This window comes from Protopterus annectens, chromosome 13.part0 (genome assembly GCF_019279795.1).
Source record: "Protopterus annectens isolate FY-2018-M chromosome 13.part0, PAN1.0, whole genome shotgun sequence".
Classification (NCBI taxonomy): Eukaryota; Metazoa; Chordata; order Ceratodontiformes; family Protopteridae; genus Protopterus; species Protopterus annectens.
Window position 1 is genome coordinate 1254940563 of NC_056747.1, and position 21055 is coordinate 1254961617.

The 21055-nt window shown below is 51.4% G+C and overlaps 1 protein-coding gene across 1 annotated transcript in view; it reads right to left on the bottom strand.

Annotated features, from left to right (window-relative positions):
• Positions 1–21055, bottom strand: part of TBKBP1 (TBK1 binding protein 1) — a 2809732-nt gene that overhangs the window by 2175188 nt on the left and 613489 nt on the right. The window lies entirely within an intron of this gene.

Consider the following 21055-nt stretch of genomic DNA (forward strand, 5'->3'; position numbering starts at 1 on the left):
CTATGCGAGCAATGGGGATGTAGCCACAGCATAGAAAGGAGAGACGCATTGCTAACGAAACACACACATGTCACCATCACAGAAAGCATACTATGAACACACGACACATGATATTGTACTATGCAACACAAACAAACCGAAACATGCAGCAAGAATAGTCACCGTAGTTCGACACAACCCAAGTCTTCGTAACATTTGAACAGTTCATGAAAACATGCAACGCTTTCGTTGTTTCCACAACGGTGCAGGAAATATGCTATATACGAATGTTCACAAACAACAATGTGAGTCCTAACATGATTTTAAATATCACACTGTTGATTGTGAACACTGTAACAATTTGCTTATTCAGATGTATGGTCGAAAGCAACGGAAACACACACACACACGGAAGGGACGGAGATGAACCTACGCCTATTTACATGAACTCAGTACAGTATGAATCAATTACACAACGCGCTACCGAGTTAACTGACGTGAGCGCTGTCGAAGGCATACATGTAGGCTGCTGACGTCACCCGCAAGACAATAGTTGGCAATAGCCAAGGCATGTGTTGCGGAGCGTCTAAAAGCATAATCAGTCGCAGAGGCAGCTGGAAACACACACACACACGGAAGGGACGGGGGACGAACCGACGACTATCTACATGAACACACTACTGTATGAAGCATTTACAGAACGCGCTACCGAGTTTGCTAAACAGAGCGCTGTCACAGGCATACTTGTAGGCTGCTGACGTCAGCCGCAAGACAATAGTTGGCAATAGCCAAGGCATGTGTTGCGGAGCCGCCTAAAAGCATAATCAGTCGCAGAGGCAGCTGGAAACACACACACACACGGAAGGGACCGGGGACGAACCTACGACTATCTACATGAACACACTACTGTATGAAGCATTTACAGAACGCTACCGAAGTTTGCTAAACAGAGCGCTGTCACAGGCATACTTGTAGGCTGCTGACGCCAGTCCGAAGACAATAGTTGGCAATAGCCAAGGCATGTGTTGCGGAGCCGCCTAAAAGCATAATCAGTCGCAGAGGCAGCTGGAAACACACACACACACGCACACGGAAGGGACGGGGACGAACCTACGACTATCTACATGAACACACTACTGTATGAAGCATTTACAGAACGCTGCCACCGAAGTTTGCTAAACAGAGCGCTGTCACAGGCATACTTGTAGGCTGCTGACGCCAGCCGCAAGACAATAGTTGGCAATAGCCAAGGCATGTGTTGCGGAGCCGCCTAAAAGCATAATCAGTCGCAGAGGCAGCTGGAAACACACACACACACGCACACGGAAGGGACGGGGGACGAACCTACGACTATCTACATGAACACACTACTGTATGAAGCATTTACAGAACGCTACCGAAGTTTGCTAAACAGAGCGCTGTCACAGGCATACTTGTAGGCTGCTGACGCCAGTCGCGAAGACAATAGTTGGCAATAGCCAAGGCATGTGTTGCGGAGCCGCCTAAAAGCATAATCAGTCGCAGAGGCAGCTGGAAACACACACACACACACGCACACGGAAGGGACGGGGGACGAACCTACGACTATCTACATGAACACACTACTGTATGAAGCATTTACAGAACGCGCTACCGAGTTTGCTAAACAGAGGGCTGTCACAGGCATACTTGTAGGCTGCTGACGTCAGCCGCAAGACAATAGTTGGCAATAGCCAAGGCATGTGTTGCGGAGCGACTAAAAGCATAATCAGTCGCAGAGGCAGCTGGAAACACACACACACACACACACACGGAAGGGACGGGGACGAACCTACGACTATCTACATGAACACACTACTGTATGAAGCATTTACAGAACGCGCCACCGAAGTTTGCTAAACAGAGCGCTGTCACAGGCATACTTGTAGGCTGCTGACGCCAGTCCGAAGACAATAGTTGGCAATAGCCAAGGCATGTGTTGCGGAGCCGCCTAAAAGCATAATCAGTCGCAGAGGCAGCTGGAAACACACACACACACACGCACACGGAAGGGACGGGGGACGAACCTACGACTATCTACATGAACACACTACTGTATGAAGCATTTACAGAACGCTACCGAAGTTTGCTAAACAGAGCGCTGTCACAGGCATACTTGTAGGCTGCTGACGCCAGCCGCGAAGACAATAGTTGGCAATAGCCAAGGCATGTGTTGCGGAGCCGCCTAAAAGCATAATCAGTCGCAGAGGCAGCTGGAAACACACACACACACACGCACACGGAAGGGACGGGGGACGAACCTACGACTATCTACATGAACACACTACTGTATGAAGCATTTACAGAACTAGCTACCGAGTTTGCTAAACAGAGCGCTGTCACAGGCATACTTGTAGGCTGCTGACGTCAGCCGCAAGACAATAGTTGGCAATAGCCAAGGCATGTGTTGCGGACCGTCTAAAAGCATAATCAGTCGCAGAGGCAGATGGAAACACACACAGACACACACACACACACACACACACACACACACACACACACACACACACACACACACGGAAAGGACGGGGGACGAACCTACGCCTATCTACATGAACACACTACAGTATGAAGCATTTACAGAACGCTGCCACCGAAGTTTACTGAGCAGAGCGCTGTCAGGAGGCATACCCCTACGTGAGTGGTATCATTTGCAAAGGCAATGCGCCCGCTCGGGTGTTCGGACAGAGTGCGCAGTCACGCAGTCTGTTACCATCCTGTCGCCAGCACACCAACACGCTAGTGCTGCAGTCGAGAATAACAAGTAACTACTGATCAGTACATCACTGCATACTGGGCATGCTCAGACACTTAGACTCGCACAGGGCAGACATGCAAACACATGTTGGGAGGGAAGGGGGGGCGAAGTGGGGACTGTCGTGTGTGTCCACCCACACAACAGAAACCTGGCCATGCCACAGACGTGGCCGCTATGTAGGGGATAGAGGCATGCACCCGGGTATTACTGCAGACGGCCGCGGTGTGCACTGTGCTGTGTGTCTATCTACACAGCTGCCTACTGGGCATGCTCAGACACTTAGAGTCGGCACAGATCAGACATGCATACACATGGTGCGACGGCATGGGTGGCGGAATGCGGACCATCCTGTGTGTCCGGCCACACAACAGTAACCCGGTCATGCCACAGACGTTGTTGTTGCTGCAATATGTAGGTGCAATTAACCATGTGTAGGACTGGCCTACAGTTTGTTGCATGCTACAGACAACCCTCACAAACACAGGATACCTTCACAGATGTCCTGAGGACACTGGTGAGTGGGCATGCTCTCACAACAGCACCGCTTGTGTGACATGAACCACCCATACATAGCCTGGGAACATTACCCATGGCGCAACACAGTACGCCAGCAGTCCCAGGTGTTCACACACCTGGCCACTGTTAAACAGCCATGCACCATACATACCAGGGGGGGGGATGTCTGACAGTTCTGCCCATCACGCATGGTGAGGATAGGCCCCACACAGGATGTACAGCCCTCAATGGTGATGCAAGACCGTATAGTGGATCCACTGGTCATCCACTCACTGTAACCAACACCAGCATGGGGACCTCAGTGATGACCTCTCCACAGAAAACCACACACATCATATGACCGTGTGGTACCCTACATGTCCTCCATGCCAATGTTGAACAGAGGCCAGACCGAAAACGCCACCAATGCCTTCCCGACCACTCCACATGCATGTCTGCAACAGGCAAACATGATGACATCAGGACCTTGTCCACCACAGGTAGGCACATGGTGTGGTGGACCGCAGCCACTGACTACCTGTACATCAACAGTTGAGCTACTACATGGCAGGGCAATGACAGTACCAGGGAAACCATCACCCATTCATACCGGCCACCATACCACCATACGGCCCCACATACCAACATCCAGGTCCGCCGTGGGAGTGGTACTGCAGAGGGCACATGAGACAACCACAGGGCCTTCCCTAACTGTGGTAAGGACATGGTTGGGGCACACAGACCTGCCTGGAAATGGTCCAGAATGGTACAACAGTCACTGCACCCACAGACATTGTCTGCATACCACAGGACATGTTCCATGCATACATCCCCCAACAGGGAACATATCCATCCCACCAGAGTGTATCCTCCAAAACATGTCATATGGCCTGGGGTGATCCCATATCTCTATGGCGCTTGACACGCCAGCAATGGGCACCGATGGTTTCCTGGCTGTGTGCTACCCATCCTCTTTGAGGCCCTCGGCCCACACATGCGCCACTGTGTCATGTTAGCCTTACTATGGGCTATGTCCCCAATGGATGCCATATGGCATCTGTGGTCCCACTATGCCAGGGTAGTGCTCCTATGGACTGTCAACAGCCACACCCTATACGCTTGACAAGTGTTGTCTGCAAAGCTGTGTGGAGGTCCATACAGGTGGTCATGGTTACAGATAGCGTGTACAGCCAATACCGAACATACCCACAACTACATAGTCAAGGGCGGATCCTGCCTCCCGAACCTGCTCGCCCAGTCTGGAGTGTTCACCAAGGCCATTGATGGGGATATGTGGGTTTGCACACAGTACCATGACCTGGTGGGAGCTGCTCAGAGCACACTACACATGGGACCCATGTAAAGGCTCGCCAGCATACATGTGGGGACATATGTCACCCGATGCTTCTCACACAGGTTGGAGGTCACACCACACAGGGTTGGTGCTGAAGGTGCTTTGTCACACTCATATCTGGACCCAGTGGAGGGCCACAGGGCTCACTCCTGTGCACCCTGCCAGATGGCATCCGACCTTCCAATGTGCATGCAATCATAGGGGGATTGTAGCAGACAAGGTATGCAGATGACTACGCACCGGCCGACATACACAGCACCCCATGTTACACGTACATCCACCTAGGGCGCCATAGACATGGCTGACTGGTGCCAGAGCCATGGCCTGCTAACAAATGCCAGAGAAGGTGCAGCCCTACCCAGTGTGAAGAACATGTTCGTCCCAATGTCACATGTAGGTGGTACGCCATTAAAGATGGTGGACATGTTCAGGGTAATGGCTACCACACCTGTTGGCAACCTCTGTCAACACACACAATGGCAATGTGGGTGTGAAGACATTCCATTGTGGCCTCCTGGTCTGGATGGAATGGCAACCACATCAGGGTGTTCATTGTACCCCTGTACACATCACACACCAGTGCAATGACTGCGCATAATGGCACATGTGGCCTGTAGCTAACCTGACGCCTGCAGCACTCGGAAGGACCGCAAACGCTCCACAAGACGGGATGACGCTGCTAGGACATGTGTCACAAGGTGCACGCCAAGGGGACACTGGCTGTGGATCTGCACAGCACAGCTGCTCCGGGTGATCTGTGCCCGACATACACGGCCATGTCTGACCTGGGTGACATGGGCACATTCCACCTCCCAGGCCCCATGCGAACACGGGCACAGAAGCGACTGTCAGACACCTCAACCCAAAGATGAGTGGGACGTGCTGGGGAACAGGGTAACGCCAGACACACACTACAACACGGGAGGAGTGCCAGGCCATGTGAAGGAAAGGCCCTGACTGCCTTTGTCCAGGACTGCTACTGACGGTGGATGTGTGACTATAGTTATGCGCCAGTCAACCTCTGTGTGTCACTGCTAGACCAGGGACTGGGGACTGATGGATATGGCATCACCATCCTGAGGGGTGTTAGATGCCACACACAGTCATGCTAGGTCCACACATGTCGTAGGGCACATATCCTGTCACGCTCATGTGTGCCTATGTACCTATGTAGGGTCCATGCCAGATGTGGGTAACTGTGCTATGCTGATTTTGCCAGACATGCCTGTGGGTACACCACGACTACACGCGGGGAACTAATTACAGTGCTCCCAGTAGGCACGCAAGTACACCATCAGTATCATACGGGTTAACTGCACCGACATGGTGCTACACATGTAACCACCACACATACTGTGTACACATATCAATGAATGCTGCACCTGTCCTGCATGGTATGTCTGCTGCATGATGTCCGTGCAGAACACACATCACATACACACCTGTCACCAGCCATACACACACACCACAACATACACAGCACGCATTATGCGGACACAGGTATCACATACACCTCTCACTATCGTGTCCACCCTGTGCATCATAATATGTCAGCTTAACCGCATTGATGGTGTGGCTCACAGTTATGCGGCAGAGACTTAATCATTTGCACAGGGTGATATAGTGCCACAGGCATGGGCTGTACCAATGGATGACATCATGTGTGTGTGTAAGGGCCAGTGCATTGAGTGGGCATGACTATGTAGATTGCATGTGGGTGTGGTGGAGCCCTACAGTTGTGTCTGCTGTGTGTGGGTGTGTGTGTACACAGTTCAGTCATCTGTGATGCCTACACGGGTATGCTTGGCAGCCCCTGACTGTACAGTGCAGGTGTTACGGCTCACTGTGTCTGCCGGCGCGGCGACCCGCCTGCCTGGGGTCGCACGGGCACGACCGGGTGGAGGTACAGACTGTCCACTCTCCGATGTCACATGTCCGCTGGAAACGCGCTCCACGACGGGCCGCCCAGGGCCACGCCCACGCGGCCTGCTCTGTCCAGGTGTGGATGGTGTGGTAGCAGCTGCAGTGCTACTGCTACCATCACTGTCTGTGTGGGCATGGGAGGTGGCACGCACACGCTGACCTGCAGCAGGTGGTGTTGCTGGCACACGCCCACGCGCCCTATGCCTCACCCCTACCTGGTGTTCCTGCACGGAGTGCGCGACGCCAAGGATGGCCAAGCCTCGGTCGATGAGACCAGCCATATCGCCTAATCTCCTATCCAGAACATCGGCAAGATGCTGTTGTGCATTCGCCAATGCCTGGATGCTGTCATTTAGGGTACGGATTGCAGACCTCTGCAGCCTCTGCCCCTCCTGGTTCTGCCGCTCGGCACGCGCCTGCGCCGCCATTACAGTCTGGAACATGCGCCTGGTTATACCAGCTGCTGCACCCTGGACGGCAGGTGTATGTCTAGCGGTGCTCCCCCACGGGCAGCACCTGCCACATGCCTGCGTGGCACTGCACCAGTCCTTACACTGGCAACATCGCGGTGTCCCCACACCTTCTGCAGCCACCACACATTCCTGCTCGGGACAACAGACGCTGACTGACCGTCATCTATGGGCAACGGTCTTGGCGTATGTGTTGGCATCTGCACTGTGTGCCGGGACGAAAGGGAGTGATGTGTGATGTTCTCCAGTGGCACAGTCTCTGCCTGTGACGACCCTGCCTGTGCCTCATGCACATGCTCATCACCACTAGTATCTGTGGGGACACTAGCATCAGATTGACCGCAGGAGGGTAACGCACCTACAGCACCTGTCAATACAAAGACATACCATCGGGTTACAATACAGACACACACACACACACACACACACACACACACACACACACACACACACACACACACACACACACACACACACACACACACACACACACACACACACACACACACACACACAGCATGCATGTGATTATGCAGGTGGCATGCAGCATTCACACAACACAGACCAGTGAATGCAGACCAGACATTCTTAGTGGCAGTATGTACACTGCCCTGGTGGGGACAGTACAACAGGCAGGTGTCATTTAGTAGGCATGCAGTACACACATTCATGGTAGTTTGCATGCATCAGCGTGATACACCGTGTGGCCACGGGCAAGTTGGGAGTACACATGGCTGGCAACAGTATGTAATGTACACCGCAAACATGTGCGGTATCATGTGGACGCAGTGAAGATGGTGTCCCACCGCATGCACCACATCATGATGGCTGTCATGGTGCAGTGTTATGTGTACAGTGTACAGATACAATGTATGTGTAACAGTGATGTCTGTGTAGGTACGCTTGCTGTGAGCTGTGTGCATAGCTGTACGGTGTGTGGTGCGGGCTCTGTGCCACTGCACAGTAGCAGGACACAGCTATGTGTCTGTGCGATGCGTGACCTGGACGCATTACATTGCCATGTCTGTAAGCCAGTTCAGCTGCTCAGCAGCACATATATGGTGGACATTGGAGGCACCTGTAGTAGCTGTGGAGAGGAATGTCATGTCACTGGTGTACTACATCAGATGTCCAGGGGTCCACTACATTGATGAACCCACTATGTGTGTACAGGGTGCAATGGTGAGTACCCACTGTGGATGTGCTGTGTGGCAACATGCCTGTAGGTATCAACCATGGCCTTGTCTGTCTGACTCATTGACAATTGTGTGTGGTAGACATTGTGCACACGGCCCTGTGGTGGCCCATGTGACATACACCCATACTAGTGTGACGGTCACATTCTCTACGGATATGCTGACAGTGTGTATGTCTGCTATGTTGTGCATAGGTCATATCATGGTGTGACAATGCTGCAGCCAGACATCCATCGCAGCATGGGACATGGCATGCGCCATGTCACAACGCAGCACCGATGCAGGGCATGGGTCACATTGGTAACACCTGTGCTCTGGCCAGATCACAGCTCACTCTGTGGTACTGTGTCCATACTGCACTGGCATACCAATGCATACTACACATGCAGCCATTGTGTAACACCTACACCATTGTATGCATAGCTGAATGCACGTAACACACCAATTGGTTGTGTGGTGTCATACCACTCTACGGTAACGGGTGTATCTACTGTACATGGGTGGTGTGTATGTCGGTGGTGCGAGCTGTATACCGTGACGGGGCACACACAGGTGAGCATGTCATGCCTAGACACATGGGGAATATCAATACAGCAGAACATGCGCTTGACTGGCAACAGACTAACCTGCAACAGACCCTGGGCCTTGCGACACGCCAGACGCATCTGTAAAGGCATTACACAAAGGTATACACATTAGCCATTACTATCTCCACGGTCAGCACTGTGCATGACACATCATGCATGTGTGGTTGCATGTGCTATGCACATGTCTGCTAACACAACATAGCATACAATGGTTTGCATCTTGTGTGGCCATATACCTGGCATGTATTGCTATATCATGTGTTGTACTATGACACCCACACCCACGTCGCCTATCATACAAACATGCAACACTGACTTACCATGCAGCTCCAGGCTCATAGCTCGGGAGACACCCACCTCCACGATGGACGCAGGTGTTTCTGCGTGTTGTTCCGCGGGTGTCCCCAGACTGGCCAGGAGCTCCTCCGTAGCTGTGAGTGGGGGCTGTGTTGGTGGCCCACCACCTGTCCCACGCTGTTGCCTGGCGATTGCAGCGCACGCTGTCTTGCATGCCGGATCAGGTCTGTGCAGTGCCCGCGGATTTGTTGGTAGCTGCGGTTGGTTCCGCCCACGCTGTTCACCCTCCTGCACAACTCCTCCCACATCTCCTGCCGTTCTTGTGCCTGCTGTGGCACATGGCTAAACAGGGCGCTAGTAGTTACTCTGGAGGTATGGTATGATGGCCTCCACCTCCTGTGGGCTAGAAGGTGGAAGCCGGAACGTGGCATTATCTGGAAGACATAATGATGGTGGCAGGTCACATTCACACTGCTGTGCTGGCATACTGTTGGAAATGCATTGCTATGACATGTACGACATCTGCACAGTGATCTGTGAAGGGCATCGTGGCGGTGACACAGCCGATGTTGTGGCTTCACACCATTGAGCACTGGGTGTCACATCATATCTGTGTGCCACCCCATCACACTGTGCACGCACCATGTAGATGTTAGCCTGCCATGGACATGTGTACCTGGCTGCACCTATGTCCATATCAGTTGGCATATGTCCCCATGTGACGCCTGTGCTACTGTTCACCTGTACACTGTGTATATGTCAGTACACATCACGCCTGTGTCCATTGTGAACGCCAGCAGCGGCACTGTACACATACACATGGACACCTGCACATGCATGTGTTGTGCCATGTACTTCCACACAGCACTGTACCGGTGCTGGACAACTTGCCCCAGCTCACCTGTGTTACGATGTGATAGACATGGAGCAATGTGTAACCATGACACATTGGCAGGAAAGGCCATGCATAGCGGTACACGCACACATTGTGCAGAGCATCACACAGCACCTGTAACATGACAGGGTGCATCGCCACCACATTACTACTGTGTATGGTTGATAGTGAGAGTGCCTTTTGTCCATTGCACCATGTGGGACCGTGATAGCTCATGCAGCCTTGCTGGTCATCTCTGCATGATATGGCAGGGTATGCCACATACATGGCAATGGGTGTGACCCACTCAGGGGCTGACGGTATTGGCAGGGTGGCTGTCCATTGCTTTTGTCATAGCTGTGTGAAAATGGACATTCCACATGTTTATCACCATGGTGTGGACACTGTCCTCCAGCGCAGGTATGCTGTACGCTGCTTGTTGAGGGTGTGTGTGGTGCATGCAGGTATCACACATCCATGCATACACTGTAGCCCTGGCAGGTGCTATGTGCTGGGATGTTGATCGACACAGTGCTGTATGTGTACACACACCGCTATCCCATGCACATGGATATCTGCCTGAACTGATGTGGGTAACACATATGTGTACATACATTGCCCGCTGCCACCCACATGTCTGCTGCTGCACTACACACCGCCATCCCTCCCTGTGTGAATGTGGTGTTGGCCTCAGCAGAGGTATCCGTGTATGGGGACATGGATGTTCACATAGCAGGCCCACTGATGGTATCGCCGATCTGACCATACAGATATGATGCACCCCGCACACATACGACTCCATTCATATTGTTGTTCACAATGGTGACACGGCTATATTGCTATGCCGGAGCCATTCACAGACATACATACACAGAGGCATGCACGCCCATCTGTGTCATTGGTCGGACTATTGGTGTGGTTTGGCACCTAACGTGTTTGACTGCAGGTGGCGCAGACCTACTGTGCACATGTCTACATGGTAGGCCTGTTCTACGGTAGGCATCTGTGATGTGCTGTGCACATCTCATACCTGCACATTTGCTTGTTGTCCATCGGTCCACAGGCCAGTGGTGGGACATACAGGGATGTTATGAACATATGTACATGCGACCCTGTACAACTGTGCCGCTAGCCTCTCAGATGCTCTTGTGTCGTGGCCGTGAATACCGCATACACACATGTGGTTGTGGGCCTTCGTCCATACCCATCTCCACCTGTGGGTTGCTATCATCCCACACACTCCTTGTACTGTATGTTCAGGCTATGCAGCTATGTGGGGCTTGTGTGCATACAATACGATACTATGTGCCTTTGCACCCATCACAGACATTGTCACACAGGTACAGCCGCAGCCATACACATCGCAGATTGTTGTCAGCATGTCACATGTGGTACACACCTAACACATCTCCTGCGGACATGGTACTCTGTATGGGCATGTCCAGTAGTGACATACCACAGCTACCCCTACATGACGGCTATGCAGGACATGTCTGTGTACATCTACTGTGACATATACACAAGCAATGCCCCCCTACCGACATCACATGGTACTACCTGTGGAGTATGTGTGTCTGCATCCATGCTATGGCCATAGATGACAATTGTACATCTATATGTGCAACATACCTCAGTGGGGTTGTCATGAGCACATGTTCCATGTGTCAATGCATTGTTTGTGTCTGTTGGGCAGTCATTGTTGTGCATGGTTTACATGGCTGACATAGTGTACTGTGTCTGATTCCAGGTACTTCATTGGGCTACCAGCATTGTACATTTCTACAGCACATTCCAGCCATCATGTAGCCAGCTTAGATGACAGTGGGGGTGTTCCGCCATGTGCACATAAGTCACACGGTGCAAGGGTGTCTGTCACACATTGTCGGACTGGCTTCTGACTGCTGTGGATGTGTCTACGCGTGTTGACAACCATGACTGCACCAGATGGTGTCTTCTGGATGTGTGACATTCACAACAAACACCCACATTCACATAGCAGCACATCGACCACGACAATTGACATTCCTGCCTGAACACTGTGTACGGTATGTTTGTATGACCACTGCATATATCACTGGTGGCCACCAGCATGGCTGCCTACAACAGCAGTGTGTATCCTGTGCAAACATGGTTACACCAGTCACACCACACCTGTGCCAGCTGGCCCTGTAGTGGGTGACAGTGCAGTTCCATTCATCATGTAACAGTATACATCATGCACCAGTATGTTGCAGACATGTGAACGGCTGTGCTACTCAACATATGCACACATGACACATCACCTGGTACACCGTGTCTGCCTTGCCACCTGCTATTGTGACCACCCTGTGATGACATTGTACGCCCACATGGACGGGACATGTGATGGCTCAATGGTGAATTAACCGCCCAGGTGTGTGTCTAGCCAGGTGTCCAGTAGCCACTGGTCTGCATGCAGGGATAGTCTACATTGGCCTACTCTGTCACTGGGACTGTTGACTATGGTCATACTGTTGTTATGCAGGCATGTGCTGTTTGTCCAGTCTGATAGTCGTGTTGAACCACACTACCGCGGGCACACATGACGGTGGACATCTGGCTAAGGTGTGCAGCCCACATGTACATCTTCTCATGCTATGCTGCCTGTGCAGCGGTGTCACATGTCTGCCTCTGGCAGGGCTGTCACAGGTAGGCACAGCATGCAGTGATGTGTGACAATGCTTACACCTCCACTGTGCTGTACAGTAGCACTGCACACACAGTACAGCACACATGTCATTTATCTACGGTGCCTGGGACATGCCTCCATGCCCTACACGGCACACCTGCCAGTCCAGATTGTACACAGATCATACCTCCCAGTCACATACCTGACTGCAACACACACAGGTGGGTGGTTCCCACACCACACCGTGATTTACACACATACTGTATTTTCCCATGACACATTGCATCATAGGTAGTCCATGTTCAGATACCCATGTTTGTGGCCAGTACACACATTGTGACACGCGACAGTGCAGACACTGTACACCACAGGTTACATGCCAGTCGGGTTGGCATGCTGTACATTGCACCTGGGACAGTTGCTACTGCTATGTATTGCGGGCAACAGGACCTTCCCTAGTATGGACTCCCACGCACCACACATGCTTGGCCATGCAGTACAGATAGCTGGGTGACACATTACACGACACATACCATACCTGCAATACCCTCAGCATGCACCAAACCTCCATGTGTCTGTATGCTAGGCCTACACACCTCCCCCCTCTGTTTGCTGAACATCCATGCTTACCATCCCTGCTAGCCACACCCTAAGCACACAACCATAGCAGCATGCATGGTACATACACACTACAGCCGGTATTACTGACATCCACTGACAGAGGTAGTTGAGGGCATGGCACCCGTCCGATGGACAGTCTATGTGCCTATGCCAACAGTGATCACAGTGCACTTCTGCTACATTTACACACTGGTAGGGACCATGCTATCCCACACTGAGACATGGTGGTGCTGGCACTTTCACAGACGCCACAGTGGTATTCCTGTTCCATGCACACGTGCTGTATGGGCACATGTGCAGGCTGTTGCACGGTAGTTTTGTTCACCTGTGTGTTGTGTGTCACTTGACAGTCATGGTGTGTCCTGCTGGTGCATGACATATCCACAGCTAGCTACCTACACATGACTGCCAGACATTGCAGTGTGGGCCCTCACGCAGTGTGGTGGTATGTCTCTGCTGTTTGACTACATCCACATTCAATGCAGCATACCACGGTCATGCAGGCATTGACGACACAGATGTTGCTGGCATCCTGCCTGCCAATGGGGTACCTACCAACAATACACACTCTCACTCACTACAGGGTTCCAATCCTTGGCTGGACATTGTATTAACCCTGTGGACACATACATAGTACTGTCATGCACATGTTATGTCTGGGAACACAGTCCCAATGTCACCTCCAACCGCCGTAGTTGTTGTATCCCGCCAACCTGGCTGTTACATGTCTCTGCAGCAGCACACGTCAGTGACTGCTAGCCCATTCATGTACGCTGTGCACCCTGACCACCACACTACCACATCTATCACACTACACATGGATGGTACTGCATTGCACGTATGGGGCTGCATCTCTACACCCATGACTGGGCCATTCAGTATGGCACTGGGCCACATCTTGACATACATGCTTCACACACTCAATGACTACCTGCATGCCTTTCCTGGCACCCTTGTTGGGCTTCTGTGCGCCACAGCACACCACATCCCATGCTGGCCACCTGTCATATTATTGCATGGGTGGTTGGGGTGCTACAGAGGGTATCACATCAGACATGATCCGCTCTTTGCCCTTCAGCACCATTCCACTTTATGCTATTGACAGTGTACACATCCTGCATCACATCGCACCGTATGTTTCGCATGTTACGCCATGTCCCTTCTGTACTGTTCACAGGGGGGGGCAGGCATATCAGGCTGCCTCAAACATTTCAGGGACGGTGGCATTGCACATTCCTCAGACATGTGGCCCCTCATGCTCAATATTTGCATACGTACACTACCTGCTGTCACACAGTACTGTACATGCCTACATGTACCACTTCTACATACCTGGCAGCATTCTAGCTCATCCTGTTTATGTTGCTGACACCCATACAGGTGTCAGTGTGGCAGATATATCATGTAGATATCATTGCATCAGTTACATCACACATAGTGCATACACATCACATTTGCATACTGACAGTCATGCGGTGTGTATCACATGGATACTGTCCGTGATACAGGCATATCACGCTGTACATGGTTGATGTACACACACATGGCCCACATGGTGCTGTGGTTGCCATATTACACCATAGCGTGGTACACATGTGCAGGAGTACTCATTTCTGGACCGTATGTCTAGCTGATACCTTGGGTGCCATTGTACCTGTGCCATACACACATGTACACGCAGGTCGTGTTACAATGACACATGTGTGGTGTACCTTACACAATGGATACAACGTTACATGTCTCAGTATAGTCATGCTGTGCTCTCTACCCAGCTCAGACAGTTGACATATGCAAATGACAGTCATGTAACACATCTGTGCTCACCTGCATGCCACTAACACAGGGGTGTAATGTACTCTGCCATGGGCCATGTTCTCCACAGTACTGATGCATGTAGTACTCCTACATGGCGCTTGCTGTGGGCAGGGGAGTAGCAGTCCTGCATGTGTGCACACATGCCACATTGCTCAGCCCGGCGCCTGTGTGACATCCACAGACTGGACACACACCATGCTGTGGGACATAGGTCCTGTGCACATCCCACAGGGGCACACTGTGTCACTAGTCGTGTGATAGCTGCCTTGCTGGTGGGTGACACACACCCATGGTACCACCACAGCGGACCCATTCTATAGTCATGACAGTAGACATCCAGTTCTGCCGCTCAGTGGACACTACCATGCGGGGGTCAGTACTGTGTACATTGCACATGTGTTTACACACGGCCCTGCTGGACATCATTGTGGCACACATTGCACCTGCTATGGAACGGTTGGACATGGTCACTTGCTGTTACCTCCATTTTGGGTACCTATTCTGCTACTACATTGTCCCATATGTGCAGGCCATACATATCTTGTGTATGTATATAACATTAGCCCATCGCCCATCATGCATGCTATGCCTGTGATACTGTCTATGATTTGTGAACATATCCATCATGCCAGCTTTGCATTACACATAATTGACATAGTCGCCCTACTGCGTGATAGGTGCACGCCAGGCGCACATTCCGTGATGACATCGACGGTATATGCCCATGCACATGTGTGCTGTGACACTATACATAAATGTCCTATCCCCTGCTGTGGCACTTCAGTGTTGGATATCCACTGCCAACATCGGGCGTGTGTGGTGGCATTGTTCTGTGTTTGCAACCCCTATGGCAGACCTGGGGTAGGGTTACCACCTGTGCCTCTTTGCAAGGGACAGTCCCTCCTTGGGCAGTTGTGTCCTGACAAATGTATCACAAATGGCAAATGTCCTGAGATTGTGGGACATCACTATATCCCATTCTTATGTAAGAGTTGCATAACATACTTGTTTATGTATGTACATTCCTAACTGTTACAAGACACACAATAAGCAACTGACCTGCTACAAGACTACACATTTCATTATGCAAAAGAGTAGAGTTCTAACCTTTGTACTGACCATGGGTATGTGTCCACCTGTAACATCTGAAGTGTGTCCCGACGATTTCCCACTTTGGCCTTTTGAAAGGGTGGCAAGCCGCCCTGGGGTTATCGCTGGTGTTTACATGTTGTCCCACTGCTGTGCACACGCTGTCCACAGTTGTTGGTATGCTGCGCTTTAGCATTACATATCCAACCTTCGCCTCTCTGCCTGATGGACAGGTATCTTTACCTACACACACCGCTCACATACTGTACAGATTCATCATACGTATCGCGGCGTTACACACCAGTACATGTCGTGGGTTCGACATACCTTTCCGCCTTTTGTTCTGAGTTCGCCTCTATTCCCTTTGTTTCTCTTGTTTCTCTTCTGTTTGGATTAGTTCGGTATGAACATACGGTTTGAATATCCAGGAGGTCTTCCTTATATTCGCCGCCTGATGCATGTGGGTTAATCAGGCCAATAGCTGTTCCTCGGTGTGTACTTATGCGCATATCAGCGTGATCCCCTTCCTTTCGCTCGCTACGCCGGCACTAGGCCATGGTTCTTTCCTCGTGTGGCCGCTGGTTATTTGCAATACCTTCGTGAGGATGGTATGTATTGTATCATGTTTGTGTGACTGCATCCGCTATGTGTGTTGTCGGGTACATTTCGCTGTGGTGTTAGCCGTGGATTGTGTGTGTTGGGTATGGTATTGTGTTCGACATGTGGGTCCCCGTGTCCTGGCGGCGCCTGTCGATGGCGCTGTGCATTCAAATGTGTTACCTGGCTGTTATTTTCCTGTACATAGCGAATGCATGGATGCATGAGCCGCTGCTAGTGTTTCCCAGGAGCTTGTTGTGGGTATGCCGCTGTCATTCACTGCCTGTATGTGTTTGCTACTGTTTTAGCTGTTATCCCTTTGATATGTGCAATGGGGTATATCTGCGGATGTGGGTGACGGGACGGTGTGTGAGTCTTGCATTTATACATACCAGATATGCTTGTGTGTGTGCTCCATCCGTGCTTAGGAGCCGCGGTTACCTGTGTGTTGTTCCGGGGATATTTGTTTTGTTTTTGTGGGCTGCTGTCGGTATCGCCTGCATGTGTGCTTCCTGCACGATTCCTCCTTCACATCGGTTATATATCTGCGGATGTTCGTCCGCGCTCACCATCCATTGGCATTTTGTCGCTGATAGTTACGGTGATTGTGGTCCTATACTTGGGGCGGACTGTATGCTACCGTAGCCTCCTATTCGTGGTGCCGCTTGCTTACGCCACGGTCGTGGAACACACCGCTGTATTTACCGGACCGTGACTGTTCACGATCGGTGCCGGATGGCACATTCGTGATTTTCGCCGCATATGCCTGATGCTGTGTAACGCTGCCGACGGACCGTGTGGAGTGTACGCTATGGCCGCCATACCTACGGGTCGTGGTTTGTACATGCCCTTTGCATCTCCTGTTTGCTATGGCCCTGTGGTACACTTTGGGACATTTGCGCTTTGCATCATTTTACGCCGCCACGCAGCATAGCCCCTGAGGGGATGTCGGGACTACTTTTTGGGTGCTGCTGTACATACGCCTATGGTTCCTGTACTGTATGCCTACGCCTATTATTACACGCTGTGACATGTCACCTTCATACACAGTTTACACTGGCACACACATTACACACACACAGCGGAACACACGACAACCTCACCTCACACATACACATATTGCCGCCATGGCTGTCAACCTTCTATTGCCGGAGTGGGGAACACACACAGTAGTAATGTGAAACACATGGGCATAATGTGGAACACATAGTAATGGCATAGTGACAACTTCAGCTAAGTAGGTCATAGGTTGATTATGATATGATGATTTACTTACAGTGAAGAACCTTTACTAACTTACTATGAGTACATTGTATTTACCAGGATGTCATTTATATACATTCCTAACAATGGTTGTTTGAGAGACATTTTCAATGTGGAACTTGGAGGAACTGCGAGGAACATGCACTGTTTTACACCCCAGATGAGGTAATGCCTCATAATGTCGTGACACTTCACTGGTATGCTTTCCGCCGCACCGACGGTTGGACACAATACCTACGTTGGATCGCCGGTGGCGGCGTGTATCTCCGCACTCATGTCCTATGGATATGACACGCACATATGTAGGGTTGCCACCTTTCAAATGACCAAGGTGGGACATTTTTAGTACGTACGTCAGGTTTTGCATGCCAACACATACCCACGGCCAGTACAGAGGACAGCGATTCACTTTTTGACGGAATACAAAGCTGTAGCATTACAGTTGCTTATTCTGTTTATTATCATATTTAGATGTTTCTTCTACAAAATAACTGTTTTCTGCAACTGATAGCGTAATTATGGGAAATGGTTTTGTCCTACAATCTCAGGACATTTGCCATTTTGTCATTGTTTTTGCAGGACACAACTGCCCAAAGGTGGACTGTCCTCACAACGTGGGACAGGTGGTGACCCTACACATATCCCGCTACTGTACCGCGGACCGGTGACCATCCCGACTCGCGGATATGTATGGCTGCAGGTTAACTTTTCCATGGCTGGCCTTACCTGCCCTGCCCACCCTCCTCCATGTTCGGGTTGTCGGTCACTATGTTTTATATTTGGTAATTTCGCGCCTTAGTTACCTGTGACCTAGCATCCCTTGGTCCCAAATAAGCCGGTTGTCCTTTCTATCTGTGTATGCGCATATATTTCTACATGTGTACTGATATGTATTTCGCATCTGTGTATGCAAATGCGCATATGTGTGGTCGACTTGCGCCGATAGTGGCAGCATATGGCTACGCCGGTGCTGTTGAACCGGCGGCGCTGAGGTGTTGGCGCTCCATGCTCTGCTGACTATTGGGTGTGCAGTGTTTGGCCGGTGCCTTTGTTGGAGTCACACATACGTCCGCACATACGGTACACATTACGGGCGGACATGTTTGTGTGGCGCCCATTTTACTGTGTGTGCAGGTCAGGAGGTGTCAGTCCATGGGGCCTACACTGTCAAAGTATGTGCTATGCGCTCCTCTTTGCCAGGGCGTAGGCATATTGGGTACGCCTCTGTCTACCTACTGGGGCTGGCTCAGTGTGTCCGTGGCGCACGCCCCTGTGCCTGTGCTTGCCCTGGCAGTTGTGGCGGGCTTGGTGGCCCTCCGCATTATGTCCCTGCAGCAGCTGTTTCCGCAGAATCATATTGTGTAGCATACAACATACTATGAATATGTGGGCACTTGTGCCTGGAGAGTACTGCAAGGCTCCACCGGATGTATCCAAGCACCGAACCGTGATTTCAACATCCCAACACACGCCTATGATTATTCTCGCTTGTGCGCGGTGCCTCATTATGGCGCTCTTGCATGTGTGTGTGTGCATTTCTGATGGGTGTCATCAACCACGGCTCCAGTGCGTAGCCAGCATCCCCCACAAGGTGACCTTGTGTGATGTCCCCACTGGCTAATACCTGATACAGCTGTGAGGCATGCCAGATATGGGAGTCGTGGTAGCTTCCAGGGCTGCCAGCACACACATCCATGATAATGCCCCGCGCATTGCACACGACCTGGCAATTGATGGAGGGGTATCCCTTGCGGTTTATGTAGCGCCTACCCTGCTCCCCAGGTGGTGACTTGATTTCTATGTGCGCATAGTCTATCGCACCCAGGACCTCCGGTATTGTGCCACACGGTGGAAGCGGGCGATATTGCTAGCCAACTCCTCCTGAGATGTGGGGAACTTTATGTGCTCATGGGCATGTGGAACATGGCATCCAGGAACTGGTGTAGTACCCTGGATGCTGATGCCTGTGAGATGCCCATTATGTCCCCGTGGGCCTTTGAAAGGTACCTGTAGCCAGTATTCGCAAGCTCACACATACCTTTGTGTCCACTGGGATGGGCTCCCTTCCGTTGTCTCTTGTTCTCAGGCGCGGCCGCACAGCTCCACTATTTGCTGTAACGTGTCCCTGTCCACCCTGTAGCGCCTACTATCTCCAGGTCTCGCAGCCCCTGGTAGGTCACCCTTGGTCTGAACACTCTCCTTCTCCTGTGAGGCCTACGGTAGTTGTCGGCACCACCCTCCGCAACTCCGGCTGTCTCTGCCACATACCTATGCATCACGGCCACGGCGGCACCCAGCATATACATGTTAAAAGTTCCCCGTCTGTTTACACCCTACGGTGCGGCGCTTGGGAAATCGCGCTGTGTGTTGTGCGATTCACATTTAGTACTGTTGTGCTGTATACCCGTGATGTCATTGGGTGTGTCAGCGGCCCTATCCATGGATTATTTCCGTGGTTTTACGCTTGCAGCTGCAACGGTACTGCCTGTAGTGTAACATTACAGTTGCCTGCATTGCCTTCGCCTGGCATCTTACATTACTGCATCCTGCACGCACATGGCATATGATGCATTTTATCTGCGGCCGCAGTTATGCTACATCTGTACTTGGCTGTGCTATTTCGGTTCTTTGCTCTTTGCATTTCTACTACATCCCCTATTATCTTTGCTCTCATATGCCTCCCTTTCCCGTTCTGCAGGAGTCTGCATGCAGACTTATCAGCTGCCGGCGCTTGCCCTTCCTGCATTGATTGGTGTTAATTGCTCGTTACGGATACATTTACACTGCTTCCGTGATTTCCTCGTGATTCTCAGCATTACCTTCCTATATCCCTGGTTGTTGCCGGTGAGGCCGCCACATGACTGGTTTCGGGAACGAGTCGCCCTCGTGCACATGCATTTGTACGCCGCGATTCTGTACTGTCAGCGATCTATTTCCTAACACGCCAGTCATGATGCTGTAATATGCATTGTACAGCCCAGGTTTGCTGTCCTCCAATATCCTTCCTCCTACAGTGGCACACCCCTGTGTGGTTGACATGTATCTGGTGTAGGCCACCGGTGTAGTACCGCC